The 19,775-nt window shown below is 29.9% G+C and overlaps 1 protein-coding gene across 1 annotated transcript in view; it reads right to left on the bottom strand.

Annotated features, from left to right (window-relative positions):
• LOC118204123 (UPAR/Ly6 domain-containing protein qvr-like) overlaps positions 1 to 19,775 on the bottom strand; it is a 392,218-nt gene that overhangs the window by 70,872 nt on the left and 301,571 nt on the right. The window lies entirely within an intron of this gene.

Here is a 19,775-nt window from a genome sequence, read left to right as displayed (position 1 = left end):
GTCACAAAAAATAATAACAAGATTTTATGATAATAAAGGCTTCTCAAAACACTCTAAATTCTTTTTATTACAGCGATTGTAGTAGGATTAAACTATATATCTTATTACGAATAATTTGCATTTGCAATTGTCCTTACTGTCCGTTTATTTGTTTATTTATTTATTTAGGACGCAATGCGGCCCGCCTGACAAGCGAAGCTGGTCTTATGACACAAAGGGGCTGCGCCCACATTACACTACACACAAAAAGCAAACAAACTATATGAACATAAAAATACAATATGAGTGTCCATATCGAGCTTCGAAATCTGCGGAGGCGACGATGTTGTGGCCTTTTTTAACAGATTCAAATTCAAAATTAATTGTGTTGCAATAATTCTGTCGACGAATCACTTCTAACAGACTAGGAATAACAATGTACGAAATAATAATAATGCCCTTCTTAATTGCAAACGATTTATTCTTAACTTTCCAACTGTAATACTTTTGACGGATGTGATGATTTAATAAGGAAGATGAACTCTAACCATTAGATGTAAGAAATTAAATTGCATCATACTCTGCAAATGGCTTGGAATTTAAATGATTGAACACTGAAACGGCCACCAAAAGGGTAATGATTACGCAATACGACAGCAATAAATCCCTAAAAAACGTTTAGGGACTGTGTATTACCTTGCCTTCTTCAAACCTGTAAAAAAAGGAAACTTCTACTGCATTTATTACGGAAATGATTGGAATTAAAACATTCAAGCACTTCTCAGATTTTTAAAATGATTTTCAAATTTTCAACTTACTTCCTGATTATGAGAGTAGTTTTTGCAAAGCAGACACACTACATAAAAACGCACTTCCTCACAAGCCTACGAAAATTTTACGTTTCGCTGCACGTCTTGCAAGTAATTTTTATAATAGAATTTATAATAGAGATAGCATAGAAAACTTAACTTTATAGTATTCTGCAACATTTTAAAGAGCGAAATCTAATAAAATCGTAAAGACAATCATGACTTATAATCCAGTCTAGCTTCTAACTACAGAAATCGTGATCTAAAATGATCTTATAATAAGACCTATTTATTAATGTCAACCTGATGGCAACTTGACGCAAAATATAACAGAAACTTCGCAATTTGTAAATAACTCAGAGCAAACGTTCAAGTTAAAATGAAGGGGGAAATGAAGTAAAAATGAATTTCATACTTCATCATGAAGTAATACATTCTAAAAAGTTTTGGTTCGGATCAAAGAATTCACAGAGTATAAGCGGCTTAGCCAGGCTAAAGCCGAAAAATCATTTCAAACAGAAGGGAAGGGTAGTTTTTAGCAGCAAATGCTACCAAAAGCTGTCTCAGAAACTATGCGCTTAATCATGCTTTGATTAATTCGCTTTCTGGTGAGAGCTAACAAAGTCAAAATACAAGCAGATTAATGAATTTTTGGGATATGAACCCTTATAAATTTATTTTATAGTTCTTATCAAATAACCTGAGACCTCCCTAAAATTTGCAGACTCACAGGCGGTCGAGCTGTAAAGTCGCTGAACACCGGAAGTTCGGTCCGACGAACAGGCTGGCCGCATGGACATTTTTGTGGATTTTCCCATGTATAAGATTTATACGAGCCAGTTTTCTCAGAAAATTGTGAAGGCATCCCTCCCCTTAGCAGTTATCCCTTGAGGCTTTGCCGTAATCGTAAACTAAACCAAACTCTTAAAATTTGCTGAGTTCATTTTTATACTTTATTTATTTATTTTTTATATCAGTCAAATCTTCAAGACTCGCATTTTCTTGCAAAAAAAAAAAAAAAAGAAAAAAAAAAAAACAGCTGCTGAAAAAGCATTAAGATGCAAGAAATTTATGAAATAAATTCCATGAATTGATAATATACAAGATAAATTTTCATAAAGGTAATTATAACTATCTATATTAACAATGCGATTTTTTTCGATAACTTTATTCTTAATTTGTTTTCGAGAACTATAAAATTTTCGAAATAAACTCACATTTTGGTGCCTTTTAAAAAATAAAATTAGAAGTTGATGTTCGAAGTTGTTGCAGTAATTCTTCCAGTTAATAATACATAAGATTCTGAGCAATGCTGACATTTCACGTCATCTTCAAATATGAAAGTGAAGTAACAAACTTAAGAGCCCTTTTGTAAAATTCATTTTTTTTTTTTTTTTTTTTTTTTTTTTTTTTTTTTTTTTTAACACGAATGTGTTTCACAATCTTTGAAGCAAAGGGAATCCTCATTTGTGTAAAATTATGACATCAAATACTTCCATATCCTTAACTGAGAAAATATAAAAGCTTCATGCATAGATGCATGTTTTCAAGTATAACAGAATATAACTCTGGTACTCGTATTATTTTTCAAATTATTAATATTAATTTCATTTTTATTTTTTTATTTTCATTTTTAATATTATTATTTATTTTACTTATTACTCGTATTATTTTCCTTTGTAGAGTCATTAGGATTTTTTGAAGCAAGAAACGTGAAAAATGTGCAGTGCCTTCCCCGGGACTCGAACCCTAGGCATCTCGAAGAGTCGAGTATGCTTCCAATTACGTCACGAAGGCATGCAGAAAGGAGGGAGAAAATACCTTATATATTCCACCTTTTAAAGGGCGAATGAGGGATAGGTGATCCAATCGCCAATTCCTGGTGGTGACGAATAACTTTCACCACCTTATAGTTCCAGAAGCAATATTATTCATAAATCAATCCCATTCTGTGCATCTATGCGGATATATACTCTATATATATGAAAGAATTATTCGCATTTAAATTAGAAGTCATATCGAATAGACAGAAATGAAAAATTACTTTTATTACAAATATTAATCAATGCAATTTGATTAAGAAGTTCATTCGGATTAAAATTAATTAATTTTAAATAATAACGATTCTATGTTTTGAATAAAAGCATTTCCACGTCACTTTAAACTGTAATCGGTATATGAAAAAAATAAACTCTGAACACAAATACAAAGAACACCAAATACAAAGATTTTATCTGGTGAACTTAATAATTAAGAAAAAGCATAAATAGAATACAAGGGGTTAAAAAAATTAGCCTATATTTAATACTAAAAGAAATTGCAGATAATTAATAAATAATTATTTTAATGCACTTGATTCTGATATGAAATTTTGAACTTCCTAATTTAAAAATAAAAAAAAACCAAGCAGAAAAATATTAAAAGACTCAAAACTAAATTTTCATCAATAAGTCATCAATGAAAATATATTTCCTGTTTCCATATGATAAATTATTCTTGCACAGTTTTACAGTTTATGCGTAAGTTACGCAAAAGAAGATTAAAACTTTTTAATATAACAATATAAGTTTAATTTAACAATATAAGTTTAATTAAATTATCCCTTTCGTAACTTACATTTCTTCCTAATAGCAATAACTATAAAAATGAAATACTTCAAGGTGAATAGAATAAATTTAATGCGTTAACATTGATGGAAGTTATTTTCATTTGAATCAGCATTTTTAAGTTTTAATATGGTATATCATTTACTGTTTTTCACTACTATAGCCAATTTTCGAGAAATTTGAAGCCTAGACCGAAAGCAATTGGAGACGGAAAACAGTTATTAAAATACAACCACAGGATTCAATGATAATTATAAACTGCATTTTATTTAAAAATTAAGAATAATTTTAACTGCAAAGAAATTAACATCTATTGAATAAAATGTGAAAGCAAATATGTTTTCTCAAAAAGCTTTATTTTCCCTTTTATCAAGACTAAAATCTTACTTTAAATACATTTGACTTAAAAGAAAATATATATTTGCCAAATTTATTTGGTAGTTCTAAACTATTTTTTTAACATCATGAAGACAGTACACCGAAATTTTCTTTCTAAGAAATACTTATGAAAATTATCTATTATACATTAAATTTCAAATATGTCAGATTTGATTTTTTCTGCCACTACATTGTTCTAGCTACATGTAATTTATTTTAGATTCCAATAACCTGAAATACCTGAAATTAAATAATCTGAAATCTGGAACATTACATGACATTATTTTATCAACTCTCTGAACGAACGCCACTGACAGCCTTATTGGAGATTTTCGTAATTAAACTCTTTTATAAATTTAATTAATTAGGTGAAGGAAACGCTCGTTTATTTTAGGTTAAATCAAAATTTTAATTTTAATTTTAAGTTAGTTAGTAGAGGAATAGGGCAGTTCTGGATCAGGGAGCACAGGAAGCGGGAGTTAAGGGAGCTCCCTAGAAGGAATGGTCAGCCGTGGGAGGGAGGCTTACCTGAAAATGGAGACAGGGAGACTTATAGAGTAGTATTAGTTGCTACGTCACAGAAAAAGGACGTGTGCTTAGATTTTTATTAATTTGTTGATTTAGACATTTAGTAATTATATGATAATGTGTTAACTTACTTACTTATATTGAGTTCTTAAAAAAAATTATCAGGCTGGTGATTTAAGTGACTGATACAATTATTTTCTTTAAACAGAAATTACTGCATAATAAAATGTTTCCGTTACAGTATAACCTCTTTCGAAGATCATTATTTTCTTACTTGTATTTATCCTATGATTGAATAACTGCAAAACTGCTACATGTCATCACAATTTAATAAGAGATTATATTTTACTGATTTATCGGAGGTGATTTCGCTTCGTTAATAAATTTTTAGCATTTGTGTTTTTTCTTCGTATTCCAACTGTTTGACTACCTATATGATGATTATTTCTTAGGTACCCTGAACGATGATTATTTTCGAATTTAATGATTGAGTGATCCTATACACTCAGAATTTTACCTTATTTCTTAAATGTTCTGTTCATAATGTCAGATATAATTTCCGTAATATTAATTACATTACTCATTTTTATTATTATTTAATTTTACCCAGAGTTTTTTCAGACTTGTTAGCCAATACTTTTAACTTATTTGTTATATTTTATGAGTGTAATTACTAAAACACGCGTTTTCGTGTATTATATTAATCAATGTTAGATTTAATTTTTAACCTTTTTCCTTCTTTTTAACGTTAGTGATTTTCAACATATTCTGTATTTTAACTTACTTCCTATATTTTCTGATCATATAGATGTCCTGTATTTAATTTTAGATGTAACATTTTTAGCTTGTTTTGAACATTTTAACCTTCATTATATTTAATATACTCTAATTTTTAACCAATTTATATTTTCCCACTATATACGAGATGTTTACTTAAAGTCTTTCATACATTTTAACCTTCAAAATTTCCAATATAGTCCTAAATTTAACATAACACCTATATTTTCCTACTATATACGTGACTTTTACTTGATGTCTTTCATACATTTTAACCATCGAAATTTCCAATATAGTCCTAATTTTAACATAATTCCTATATTTTTAGATCATATACTTTTATTTAATTTCAGGCGTAAATTTTAACTTCTTTTCTATATTTTAACGTTTTTAGTTTCCAACATACTCTGAATTTTAACAAACTTGCTATATTTTCACACTATGTACATGACTTAATTTATAGCTACTTTCATACGTTTTAACCTTCGTAATTTCAAATATGCTTTTAATTTTAGTTTAAATCCTATATTTTCTGACCATATATATGAATTAATTTTTATTTTAGATGTAATTTTTAACTTGTTTCGTACATTTTAAACCTTTGTAATTTTTAAAGTACTAAAATTTTGAACTTGTTTATTACATTTTCCTACCATATACCTGACGTATTTAATTCTAGATGTAAATTTTAATTCCTTTTCAATTTTTTTATTGTTTTTAGTTCCCAACATACTAAGAATTTTAACTAATTTGTTATATTTTCACATGACTTTAATTTGTAACGACTTTCATACGTTTCAACTTTCCTAATTTCAAACAGGCTCTAAATTCTAGCTTAATTCCGCTAGTTTCTTACCATATATATGGGCTTTATATAATTTTAGATGTTATTTTTAATTTGTTTCGTACATTTTATACCTTTCGTAATTTTTAAAGTACCCTAATGTCGTACTTGTTTATTACATTTTCCTACCATACGCATGAACTTTAGTTAATTTAAGATGTAATTTTTGTATTTTTCTGACACTGGTTTTCTTTCTAGTTTCAAAAACACTCTAAACTTTAACTCTGTTTTATAATTTTTAATTGTAATTGGATTTTGATTTTAGTATTTCAGCTAAATTAACATGCTTAAATTTCTTAAACATAGAGATGGATTTCAATTAAGCATTTTATTTTACAACCTTTAACTGTCATTCATAATCAATTCGTTGAATAGCCCTTACTTGGTCCATATTTTATAGTACTATTTTAATTTGTCAATTCTACAATTTATCATTCTGTACTACTCTTACCATGACTGATCCTACTATTTTACTTCATTATTAACTTCATTCGCATTTTCAAACTTTATAATTTCCTGCGTATTCTGGTATTTCCTTTTAATTCTTAATACCCTTAATATCTGAATATATGTTTCTTAACTCTTCCATGTTACCAATGTTCAGTTTTGAATTTTGATTCGCATTAAGCTAGTTTGATAGATTCCGAATTTTTAGAATGAAATCTCAACTTTCATCCATAATTTTAGAACCCTATTCATTCTTTCATGTACTCATACAAAATTATTTCTTATCAGTTTGAACGCTCAGTACCTTTTAATTCATTAATTTGTACTAACTGAGTGCATTCTACATCACTTTAAATGTCTCGACTATGCAAATTTTCACTTTATTACCTTTTCCTACACCAAGTACGGATATTTATGCCTTTGCCTTTATGAACGACTCTCATGTGAAATTGATGAAATTTGACGTTACATGTATAAACGAAATTTTTAAGATAAACATTTCCAATATCGAATAAGAGATGCTTGACCATCTATTTTACCCATTGGTCACAATTTCATCTCTTAAAAGTTTGTTTTATTGATATACATTTATTTCTAAGGCATAGTGTTAACATATTCTTTTTAATTTAGTCCACTTCCAACTAAATTCACTAGGCAATTTCATATATAGACTATTATTTTTTTTTATTTCTTAGACTAAAATGTTCTTTCGCTAAAGTCAGTTTGCATAAATTTATTTACCAATTTATTTGATTATGAACGAAATAATGTGAAGTACTGCCATACCTTTACACAACATATATCATTATCAATATGCCTATATTTACAGAAGGAACCAAAGAGCAAGAATCATTTTACCCAGTACCAAAATAGAAAACAATTTTCAAAATCTTAATTTCCATTGAAAATTTTAGATATTCTTATGTAAAGTTATATCCGAAGTTATATCACTTCAGTCGAATTTGAAGACCCACCAGATTTATTACATGATTTAATACATTTCAGGTATTATTTCTAAAAATAGAAGTTTATATTTTTTATACTGTTTCATTGCACTAAGTCTTCTAGCTCTTATGAAATATCATTGTTATTCACAAATTTTCATGAAAGATGAAAAATATTTGATTTTTTCCACGAAATTTTCATTGTCATTCAGTAAGCACCTGCAATTAAACTCGTATGGCACTCTCTAAATTATGAGAAATGATATATATTGTTTGAAAAAGATTGGGCTATGTTCTTAGAAACTACGAAATAGTGAAATGTTTGGTATGAAACAATAAAAATCTTGCACGAAGTTCGGTATATGTTCACTCTCATTATTGAAGATCTCTTCCTAAAATCTGAAATAGCGATGTTTTTACTTTTATTATTTTTAAAATTTGGCACTTCATGAATTAAATAACTGCATAGATGTACTAAAGTTTATCGAAAATTCAAATATTTTATTAGTTGGTTTGTTTTATTTAAATGGCTTAGAAGTAAATAAGCCGTATGTTAGGCAGTTTCTTTCAGAAATATATCCGTATTTGAAAACTCTGTAGATAATTTGCCTTACTGGAATTGATCTAAATTTTTTAAAATATATGAGTGATATGATGCTATGTTATCATCTAGTCTTTTCTCTTTGCAAATAGTGTATAGAGTTATAATAGGAATTGAATCTTTTTTCTATAGCAGAATTTATTAGTATATTTAGAAGAAGAATTACAAAAAATATTTCATATTTTTGTAAAAAATAATGTAGTATAGTTGTCGTTATGGTAGAAACAATTATTCAAAAATTTCACAGTGGTAGAATATGATTCTGAAATAACGTTTTCAGAAAATAATCAATGTATTTCTCAATATTATAAATTAAAATAGTCAAAACTAGAAGTCTTTTCCACAATGTGAACATGAAAGCCATTGAAAAATCTGTTGCAGTCAAATAAAATTTAACTCGAAGATGAAAGTTGTTGCTTGCATGATTAAACAATATCAAAATTTAGTTTGAAACTAAATCACTAAGTGCTACATATAGATGTGATCGTGATTGTTTCAAGGTCTTTAAGCAGAAGATACCCTGTTTTTAAGTAAAATTATTTTCCTTTTCCAATGAAAGTTAAGTCTAAAGCTAAATCTTTGGAAAAGTGAGATCTTCGGATTTTCGTCTGTTAGGAGAAATGCCTATGCTTATATAAAAATAAAATAGGAGTGTCACTGAATTTTCTCGTTACTACAAAAGGGTAGATTTAGAGAATAAAGGAAAATTTCTAAAAACGTTGGTTCGTTACCTTACTCCTACTTCTTAAAAGTTGATAAGTTATAAGAAAACTCTTTTTAACCATATACTGCTTACAGGAAATGATTTGTTACTCAGGTTTTATATTAATGCATTAATAATTCTTATTACAAGATTTTAAATTTCATTCAAGTATTGGTAAAGTTTTACTGTTCCTAATGAGTAGGATTTTCTTAATATGTATGTGGATATTTAATTGCACTTTCCTCAACAACGCTTGGAAGTAATTTAATAATATGTCGCATAAATATGTTTTTTTAAATCCTAATTGAAAGTTAATTAAAATTATTTAGTAGTAAATGTATGTAAAGTGCTAATTGTACTACAGAATGATTCATGACGTTTCTGTGTATAATGACAAGGGTAGATAAAGTGAACTTCAGGTTTTCCCACTGATAGTAAATCTGGAGCCGATAACAATCTGTTAAGACTAATTTTTAGGTAAATAAATTGCTTTCTATCGCACATTTTCTAAACATTTGTTGGAAATTCGGGGTAAATAACTTGAATTTGGTAAAGGTAATATCCTCATTTGTGTAAAACCTTAAATATTCTACAGTGAAAAATGCTTATTTCATATTTAGTTCTTAATACTAAGAAATAGTTCTAAGATAGTTATTCTATACGTTGGAAATACTGCAGGAAATGTTAAATGCTTTATATGGTCTTTGAAGTTTTTCTCTCAGAAAAAGGTGATATTTAATAAATTTCAGTTCTCGAAAATGGATAGAAATACTCTATAATGCAAACATATATGTACAATTATAAGAAAACATAACACTTATTTATGTGCAATGTTGTATTGAAAATGAGTTACTCCTCATTAAATGTGTATTAAGAAAGAAAATTTAACTGCTATGATGAATATTGTACGACGAAATTTCTGTATTTGTGATGAAGAAAGTTAAAATATTCGAAATTATAGTGGAGATTAGGGTAAAATGACTCTTGTTCTTTGGTTCCTTCTGTTAATATAGGTACAGTAGACTCCCGATTATCCGCGCCTGCCGCACAAAGTTTCTTTTTTTTTTTTCTTTTTTTCTTTTTTTTTTTAACAAGCGTAAAGCAAAGAAAATAAAAATGTTCACAAAACTGAGCGAAACGTTAAATTTGCTAACATCGTGCTTATTTATAGCAAAAATATCCCAGGCCTTCTCGGAACCTTCCTCTCCTGATGAGTAAGTGATTTCTTACTCACCCTTGCAGTGCTCGCTCCACCGCCCTCTCTCGTCTTAATCTTACTGACACGTCCACTTCCTCCCCCTCGCCATTGTTAGTTTAAGCCTGATAGTGTTTGCGAACCGGTCGGAGTTAATTTCTTATCTTTTATTGTATTCAGTGCTTGTGCTTTTAAGTTTTGTGGTTTTCGTTACCGATTTAAAATGTCAGGAAAACGAAAGAAGGTTGTGTTGACGATTGCGCAAAAACTAGAATTAATTTCCAAAGCAACAAACCGAGCTACAAGGCAGAAGATGGAATTGGATTACAGAATCGCGGAAACAACAGTGCGTGACATTCTAAAGCAAAAAGACAAACTGGTGAACTTTGCATCAATGTCGGACAGTGCTTTCGAAATGAAAACGCGAAAAACTATGAAGGGTTCTACCTTTGATGAGCTAGACACGGCATTGACAAAGTGGTTAGCTCAAGTTCGAAAAGAGGGTACTCCTGTAAATGGTAATATCATTGCGGCTAAGGCAAAAACCTTTTTTGAGTTGTTAGGCCTGAAAGGAAATTTTGATGCGTCTTCTGGCTGGTTGACTCGTTTTAAGCAGCGACATGGAATTCGAGAAATTGGACTTCATGGAAAGAAACTTAGTGATGACCAACAAGCAGCCGACGATTTCCACCATGACTTTGAAGAATTTGTTTTAAAAGAACCGCTATCTTTTAAACAAATTTACAATGCCCACGAATCGGGACTTTTGTGAAAATGGCTTCCCACTCTCACTTTAGCATTTGAAAATGAAAGTAAAGGGGCGGGTCCTAAAAGCAGCAAGGAAAGGATCACTATTATGTCTTGCAGGAACGCTACCGGTGGACATAAACATAGACTTGTTATCATTAGAAAGTCAAAAAAACCGAGATCTTTCAAAGGCACAAGGATAGAAAATTTGCCCGTTGATTACTTTAACCAAAAAAAAAAAAAAAAAAAAAAAAAAAAAAAGAAGGATGGATGAACCGAAAAATTTTTCAAGAATGGTTCGAAAAAATCTTTGTTCTTGAAGTGCGTAAGCATCTTAATCGAAAAACCTGCCTGAAGAAGATGTGCTCTTGATCGACAACGCACCTCCTCAGCCAGCAACAAGCATACTGAAGTCTTTTGATTGACACATTTTTGCAACGTTTCTCCCCCCCCCCCAAACGTTACTGCGCTAATCCAACCCATGGAACAAAGATTCGTTGCAACAATGAAGAGAACATACGGAACCAAGCTGCTATTGACCAAAATTAAAGAAGGTTATAATCTGAAAGAGTTTTGGAAACATTACATAATCTTGGACAGCATCTACGATTGCATCTGCATGGGACTCAGTGAAACCGTCAACCCTCATAAAATCATGGAGAAAACTCATGCCTAATGTTGAAGCCAACAAAAACCTAACCCCTTTCAGTTGTGAAGAAGAGAATGAAAATGTAGACACGCCCACGGCAACTCGTGCCGATATGGTGAAAACAGTTCCGGGTGGTGAGAATGTTGATGCAGAAAACATTAACGAGTAGTTGGAGTGTGACGTCAACGAACTTGGCGTCGAACGTTTGACAGATGACGAAATTGTGAAGAAAGCAAGGGGAGAGACCGAGAATGAAGGACAGCGAAGTGAAGGCTAAGAGGAGCCCATTGTGCAGATGCGGAAGACTCACGAAGCGGCTTTACAACAAGTCGACGGATTGCTGAGCTATTTGGAAGAACAAGACGACGCGAAGTACGCCGAGAAACTTATGCTACGAAAAATGCCATCCGGATCAAGAGAAAATGCTTCCAAAGCAAAAAGCAAACACAAATGACTGATTTCTTCAAAAAGGTGTAGTTTTACAGTTATGCTTTTGTAATTACATAATACATTACAGTATTAAAACAGTACATATGTATTAATTTTTCTGTGTATCCTTGACGTCTCTAGTAAGTATACAAAGCACTTTTCTGTTTTCATTAACAAAATGCATTTTAGGTTAGTTTTGAGTGATATACTAAAATATTAAGCGTTAGTTAAACATTTTCTGCTGTTTATTTTACATTTTATTGTATATAAAACGATTTTTGAAAGTTGGAATACCTGTTTCTTCTTTTGCTATACCCGTTTTCAGCTTTTTTTCGGATTATCCGTGATTTTTGTTATCCGCGACGGCCGCGCCACCCAATTCCGCGGATAATCGGGAGTGGACCGTACATTAATAAAGATATATGTTGTGTAAAGGTATGGCAGTACTTCACAATATTTCGTTCATAAGCAAATAAATTGCTAAATAAATTTATGCAAACTGATAATTGAGAAAGAACATTTTAGTCTAAGAAATAAAAAAAAAATAATAGTCTATATATGAAATTGCCTAGTGAATTTAGTTGGAACTGGACTGAATTAAAAAGAATATGTTAACACTATGCCTTAGAAATAAATGTATATCAATAAAACAAACTTTCAAGAGATGAAATTGTAACCAATGGGTAAAATAGATAGTCATACATCTCTTATTCGATATTGGAAATGTTTATCTTAAAAATTTCGTTTATACATGTAACGTCAAATTTCATCAATTTCACATGAGAGTTCATAAAGGAAAAGGCATAAATATCCGTACTTGGTGTAGGAAAAGGTAATAAAGTGAAAATTTGCATAGTGGAGACATTTAAAGTGATGTAGGATGCACTCAAGTAGTACAAATTAATGAATTAAAACGTACTGAGCGTTCAAACTGATAAGAAATAATTTTGTATGAGTACATGAAAGAATGAATAGGGTTCTAAAATTATGGATGAAAGTTGACATATCATTCTAAAAATTCGGAATCTATCAAACTAGCTTAATGAGAATCAAAATTCAAAACTGAACATTGGTAACATGGAAGAGCTTAAAAACATATATTCAGATATAAAGCGTATTAAGAATTAAAAGGAAATACCAGAATATGCAGGAAATTATAAAGTTTGAAAATGCGAATGAAGTTAATAATGAAGTAAAATAGTAGGATCAGTCATGGTAAGAGTAGTACAGAATGATAAATTGTAGAATTGGCAAATTAAAATAGTACTATAAAATATGGACCAAGTAAGGGCTATTCAACGAATTGCTTATGAATGACAGTTAAAGGTTGTAAAATAAAATGCTTAATTGAAATCCATCTCTATGTTTAAGAAATTTAAGCATGTTAATTTAGCTGAAATACTAAAATCAGAATCGCAATTACAATCAAAAATTATAAAACAGAGTTAAACTTTCGAGTATTTTGGAAACTAGAAAGAAAACCAGTGTCAGAAAAATGCAAAAATTACATCTTAAATTAACTAAAGTTCATGCGTATGGTAGGAAAATGTAATAAACAAGTACAACATTAGGGTACTTTAAAAATTACGAAAGGTATAAAATGTACGAAACAAATTAAAAATAACATCTAAAATTAAATAAAGCCCATATATATGGTAAGAAACTAGAGGGATTAAGCTAGAAATTAGAGCCTGTTTGAAATTAGGAAAGTTGAAACGTATGAAAGTCGTTACAAATTAAAGTCATGTGAAAATATAACAAATTAGTTAAAATTCTTAGTATGTTGGAAACTAAAAACGATAAAAAAATTGAAAAGGAATTAAAATTTACATCTAGAATTAAATAAGTCAGGTATATGGTAGGAAAATGTAATAAACAAGTTCAAAATTTTAGTCCTTTAAAAATTACAAAGGTTTAAAATGTACGAAACAAATTAAAAATAACATCTAAAATAAAAATTAATTCATATATATGGTCAGAAAATATAGGATTTAAACTAAAATTAAAAGCATATTTGAAATTACGAAGGTTAAAACGTATGAAAGTAGCTATAAATTAAATTAAAATCATGTACATAGTGTGAAAATATAGCAAGTTTGTTAAAATTCAGAGTATGTTCGAAACTAAAAACGTTAAAATATAGAAAAGAAGTTAAAATTTACGCCTGAAATTAAATAAAAGTATATGATCTGAAAATATAGGAATTATGTTAAAATTAGGACTATATTGGAAATTTCGATGGTTAAAATGTATGAAAGACATCAAGTAAAAGTCACGTATATAGTAGGAAAATGTAGGTATTATGTTAAATTTAGGACTATATTGGAAATTTTGAAGGTTAAAATGTATGAAAGACTTTAAGTAAACGTCTCGTATATAGTGGGAAAATATAAATTGGTTAAAAATTAGAGTATATTAAATATAATGAAGGTTAAAATGTTCAAAACAAGCTAAAAATGTTACATCTAAAATTAAATACAGGACATCTATATGATCAGAAAATATAGGAAGTAAGTTAAAATACAGAATATGTTGAAAATCACTAACGTTAAAAAGAAGGAAAAAAGTTAAAAATTACATCTAACATTGATTAATATAATACACGAAAACGCGTGTTTTAGTAATTACACTCATAAAATATAACAAATAAGTTAAAAGTATTGGCTAACAAGTCTGAAAAAACTCTGGGTAAAATTAATTAATAATAAAAATGAGTAATGTAATTAATATTACGGAAATTATATCTGACATTATGAACAGAACATTTAAGAAATAAGGTAAAATTCTGAGTGTATAGGATCACTCAATCATTAAATTCGAAAATAATCATCGTTCAGGGTACCTAAGAAATAATCATCATATAGGTAGTCAAACAGTTGGAATACGAAGAAAAAACACAAATGCTGAAAATTTATTAACGAAGCGAAATCACCTCCGATAAATCAAAATATAATCTCTTATTAAATTGTGATGACATGTAGCAGTTTTGCAGTTATTCAGTCATAGGATAAATACAAGTAAGAAAATAATGATCTTCGAAAGAGGTTATACTGTGAAGGAAACATTTTATTATGCAGTAATTTCTGTTTAAAGAAAATAATTGTATCAGTCACTTAAATCACCAGCCTGATAAATTTTTCAAGAACTCAATATAAGTAAGTAAGTTAACACATTATCATATAATTACTAAATGTCTAAATCAACAAATTAATAAAAACCTAAGCACACGTCTTTTTTCTGTGACGTAGCAATTAATACTACTGTATAAGGCTCCCTGTCCCGATTTTCAGATAAGCCTCCATCCCACGGCTGGCCATTCGTTCTCGGGAGCTCCCTCAAATCCCGCTCCCTGTGCTCCCTGAGCCAGAACTGTCCTTTTTTCCTCTACTTTAGTTTTTAGGCTAAAGATTAAAATTTCATTTCGCCTTATGAACGAATGTTTATTTTTCGAATAGTTTTTATATACAAAGTGATTCAAAATTAGAGGAACTAACTTCTAGAAGTGATGAGGTACACGTAGACGACTCAGAATCCTATAACAAAGCAAAGTCGTAAATTCAGTCCTAATGAGAATGGGAGGATATTAGGAGCTGTCAGAGGGAAACTATCGACAGCCACTCGCAGAGGTGTTAGGATAGAAAATATGAATACATCATAATCGCAAATTGGCATTTAAAGACCATAAGCTTAAAATAACCTTCCTGATAATGAAGCTTTCCGAAGTTTTATGGCTACGTGGCTGCTTCATGCCATCTACAGTTTTACCCGTTTGAGGGCGCTGGTAATCTGCTTGAGGGCTTTGTTCACCAGAACTATAGCTGGAATGCAGCGTTAGCCATTTCGACTTCTGATTTCATATGGAGAGCATAGGACAACTTAAGAATACGGAAATGGCGGACATGCACATTGTGTGTAGTGAAGTTCACTGCAACAGAAGGCCTGCAACACAGTTGTATGCCAAACGGTACCTGAACAGACTGTGCACCGAATTACTAAATGCTTGCGAATTTACACCGTAACCTGAGTGAACACAGAGCATTCTTCAAGAGCAAACTTGACACAGAGAAGCCACGAATGGCACGCACACCTGCCTTAAGAGCAGATACTGCGTTAAGTGGAGAAAGCTCCTGGTACAAGCACAGGAACCATTGCTTGTGATATTGTAGGATCTCAATCCAATGTAAGGCCCGCATTACATAGTTATCCCTTTACATCCATATCATTTACAACGGGTCTAGTCATAGCAGTTTGAAAAGTATCCTCGACATGTGGAATTCGCTCAATGGTACTTGGACAAATACAACCAGAACCCGGGGTCTCAACAATGTTATGTTTTTATTACGGTAACAAATTCTAGCTCATGTTGGATTTAAATTAGTATCCAAAAATGATTATAATTTTCCTATTTTTGCTATGCAAAAATTTAATATTGCATTGTAATTAGCAATAATAAAAATGAGGAGTTTTATTGAGGTTGTCTTCCTTTTTTTAATTTGTTAATTAAAAGCATATATCGATCAAAATGGTGTTGTTTCATCTGAAATTGTAAATATGCACAAGATGTAATGGTTTTCAATTATATAATTGATATTACTACTCATAAGCATTCTTTAAAGCAGTTTAGAAAACGAGTTTTCTTTTAAGACACTATAGTATTATAAGTGTTCAACAAAAATCAGCGTAGTATTCGTAAATTTTTCAGGACTAGTTTCAACGTCATTTGAGCTTCTGCAGCTGAAGAAGAAAGTTCTATTTTCAAACCTTTGAACTAGTATTATTTGAACTAGTAGCGAATATTATTCTGATTCATGTTGCCTTAATGCCTCGAATAAACATTATTTAGCGAGTTATTTAACTCAAATACTATATACTACTCTAACAAAATTTATTTACTATCTTCACGTTTTTCATTCGCTTCAGAACATATTATTTACAGTAGCGTGCCGTGCTAATCGATCTGAAAAGTGGTAATTTTATAAATATTGTATTTTTACAATTGGCAACACTTTTAAAAAAAATTATCTGGTCCTCCATTTTTTATGTTTGATGTTTCTAATTTTTATGCATGTTCTTTTATATATAAAATATAATTTTAAAAACGTTTTTAATGTTTTTCCCTAATTCTTAATCAAAATATTTTGTTTTCATTCTAAGTGATTATCTTCGTTATATTCTACAGTGGATAATATTTCTAAAAGGAAACGTAAAATTGTTATGTTAAATCAACACGCTTCTTTGACTCAGAGAGATTGCCAAGACATGTTAAGTAAATGTTGAGACAGTAAATGATATTTTTAGACGTTATAAGGCACGCGAGACACTGAAACACGAAGAGTTGTAAACTGCGGAATAAAGCGTAAAACTATTATTAAAAAGTATCCTGTTTTGTTAAAAAAAATTTAAAGATTCTCGGTGAGAGTTACACACGAAAAAGCACTTTTCAATAATTGCTTTTCAGCCCATAGTTACCGGGCAACTTGTAATTATTATTGGTATGTTGAATTCAAAAACAAATTTCGAAACTGTATTGAAGAAAGTAATGAAATCCCTGAGAAACTTCAGACAAGGTAGAAATGATATTTCTCTATAAAATCTCTCACCGTGCTGAAAATCCAGTAGAGTAACAGAAAGTTCCTACAAACATCAAATCCATGACAGCCTGGAAATTGCTCCGCTTCAATCCAAATAAAAACCTATGTTGAATTGTTCACACACAATAATAAAAAATAAAAAAAATAAATAAAAAGGGGGGGGAAACGAACTTAAGAGGTATTACAGCAATAAATCTCCTGATTTCCAGAAGTCATTAAAGTGTGATTCCATGATCATGTGTTTAGTGAGATATGTCAAGCACTGATGAAAGCAATGCCCAATCATGTGGAAGACTTTATGAAAGCAAAATCAGGACAATTTTTAGCAGATTATTTTAAATTTATTTAATTCAAATTACTTTATTATGTATTCAGATTATAAAGTATGAGAAAATGCAAAGAGAAATTGTCGTTATTGTTGTCTTAGATCTTTTGTAATAGTAGTAGATCTGAAATGGATTTTAAATATAATGGTTTTTTTCTTAAAAAAATTATTTTTCTAACATGGCAAGTTTTGAAAGAGAGCAAACATGCTGAGAGAAAGAGAAAAATGAATCAAAAGTTTCAAGTCGCAATTGGAGTGCAGATTCATATATGCTTTCTACAAAAGTTTGTAAATAGCTTTGTCTTCAAGTCGCAAATTTAATTCGTTTTCTACTCTAATCTAAACTATTCCTTACTGAAAATAAATCCTAGTTATAATCTTATACTGTAGCTTCTATTATTTTCGTGGTTTGTATATTTCATGGCCATTAATTTATTATTTCATTACTGCAGGGATTTAACATTTCACCTAGATTTAATTAAAATAAGAATCTATTCCTAACCCCAACTCTTTCAATTGTATCAAAATAAAATGCCATAAAATTATAACTCGGAAACACAACTGTTTTCCAAATCTAACATTTCTATTAAACGACATATCAAGATCGTGCAACTTTAATTTGCACTACCTTGAGTGAATCAAATGCACTTTGCCATATACTTCTGAAGATGAAAATTAATCATACTTTATCATTTTCTTTATAAATTAAAATGTTTACTTTTAGCACTTTTACATATCGGATTCATTAGAATCAGCAAATAAAATTTTTATTTCCATCAGTAACTCATGGAAACAATTACGCACGGAAAAATGTAGAATTTCATTAATTTTAATTTAAAGTATTCTGCAAGACCCAGTTCTTATTTTCTTTAAGAATGCAATTTAGCACGTTAAACAAAAAATAAAACAATAAGGAAGATGCCGTAGTTACAGAATGAAGAAGATGCGGGGGATTTGGCAGTCTGATACTTCAGATTGCAGTTTTAAACCTTAGAGAAATGCTTGTGATTAAAATCTTTTTGGGAAAGGAAATAAAATGTATAATATTTACTGCTGCCAAATAAGAAAATGAAATATTTCTATTGTACAAAATTAAAGATGGCCTCAAAAGAATTTCAATCTTACAACTGTGATATATATTTATGCATTTGTTTAGATAATATAAATATTTAAAAAAGAATATTATAATTTGAGCAAAATTATATATTCGCAATACGAATGAAGAAGCCCATAAACTAGAATCGAACTATATACTTTGAGCTACAATAACTGTTGGTAATATATTGAAAAAATTAGAAACACATAAATCCAATATATATTCAACCTGTAGCAAAGAGTTGGCGATAGTCAAGGTGCAAAATAAAAACTCTTTGTTAATGCAGTAAAGTGTTGTGAATATAACGCATATAGCACTGACATGAAAGTACATAAATGCATAAAAATTACAAAAATTATTTCTAAATATATAGTGCAGAGAAATAAAATAAATTTATTGATGAAGGGTATAGCGCATTCTAAACAGCAACAATTTTAAAATATACTCCTATCTATAATTTCCCTGTTACATTTTTAAGTTTTGTTCTGAAGGATTCATTTGTTTTGTAATTAAGGGTTCATTTGTTTAGAAAGTTTATTTTTATTTTAACATTACCATTCTAATTAAGCGTATTTTGTATCATAACACATGTTAGCGTTAGTGCAGCCCAGTGTTAAGATCACATATAGTATTAGCAGAGGTTCTACATTATTTTTACCTTACTTATTTTATTCAACATAATTGTTCATCCCTTTTTTAACCCTAAAGGGACGTTAATCACGAATGAGGATATTAGTATCGAAAAGCATTTTGTGTCGAAATACTTAAACGCGTTTATCACTTTTCAAATTGTTGCCAGCCCCGAATTATATTTAAACAAATTAAACTGTGAAAAATCTGCATGAATGTACATATATTTCTCTCACTGAGAAAAAACAACGGTACTCAGAGCCATTAAATTTTGAATAACATGGTCCTCAACCCGAACATGGGCACCTGGAACCCCAAATTTTGAATTTCGAATTTGTTTAATTATCCATTTCATATTTTCTAAAATTTTAATGCTTATTAGATTAACAAACTCAACGATTTCAAACTGAGCAGTGGAAATAGCATAAATAGCAATAGCATTTTATCTCCAGCTCGCGAGACTGTCTATCGAAAATGCTAGAGATATGCTGTTTTCA

This window comes from Stegodyphus dumicola, chromosome 6 (genome assembly GCF_044657685.1).
Source record: "Stegodyphus dumicola isolate Sdum_Otavi_A_Nest chromosome 6, ASM4465768v1".
Classification (NCBI taxonomy): domain Eukaryota; kingdom Metazoa; phylum Arthropoda; class Arachnida; order Araneae; family Eresidae; genus Stegodyphus; species Stegodyphus dumicola.
Note: the sequence above shows the minus strand (reverse complement) of the source record. Positions and strands in the feature narration are given on the sequence as shown.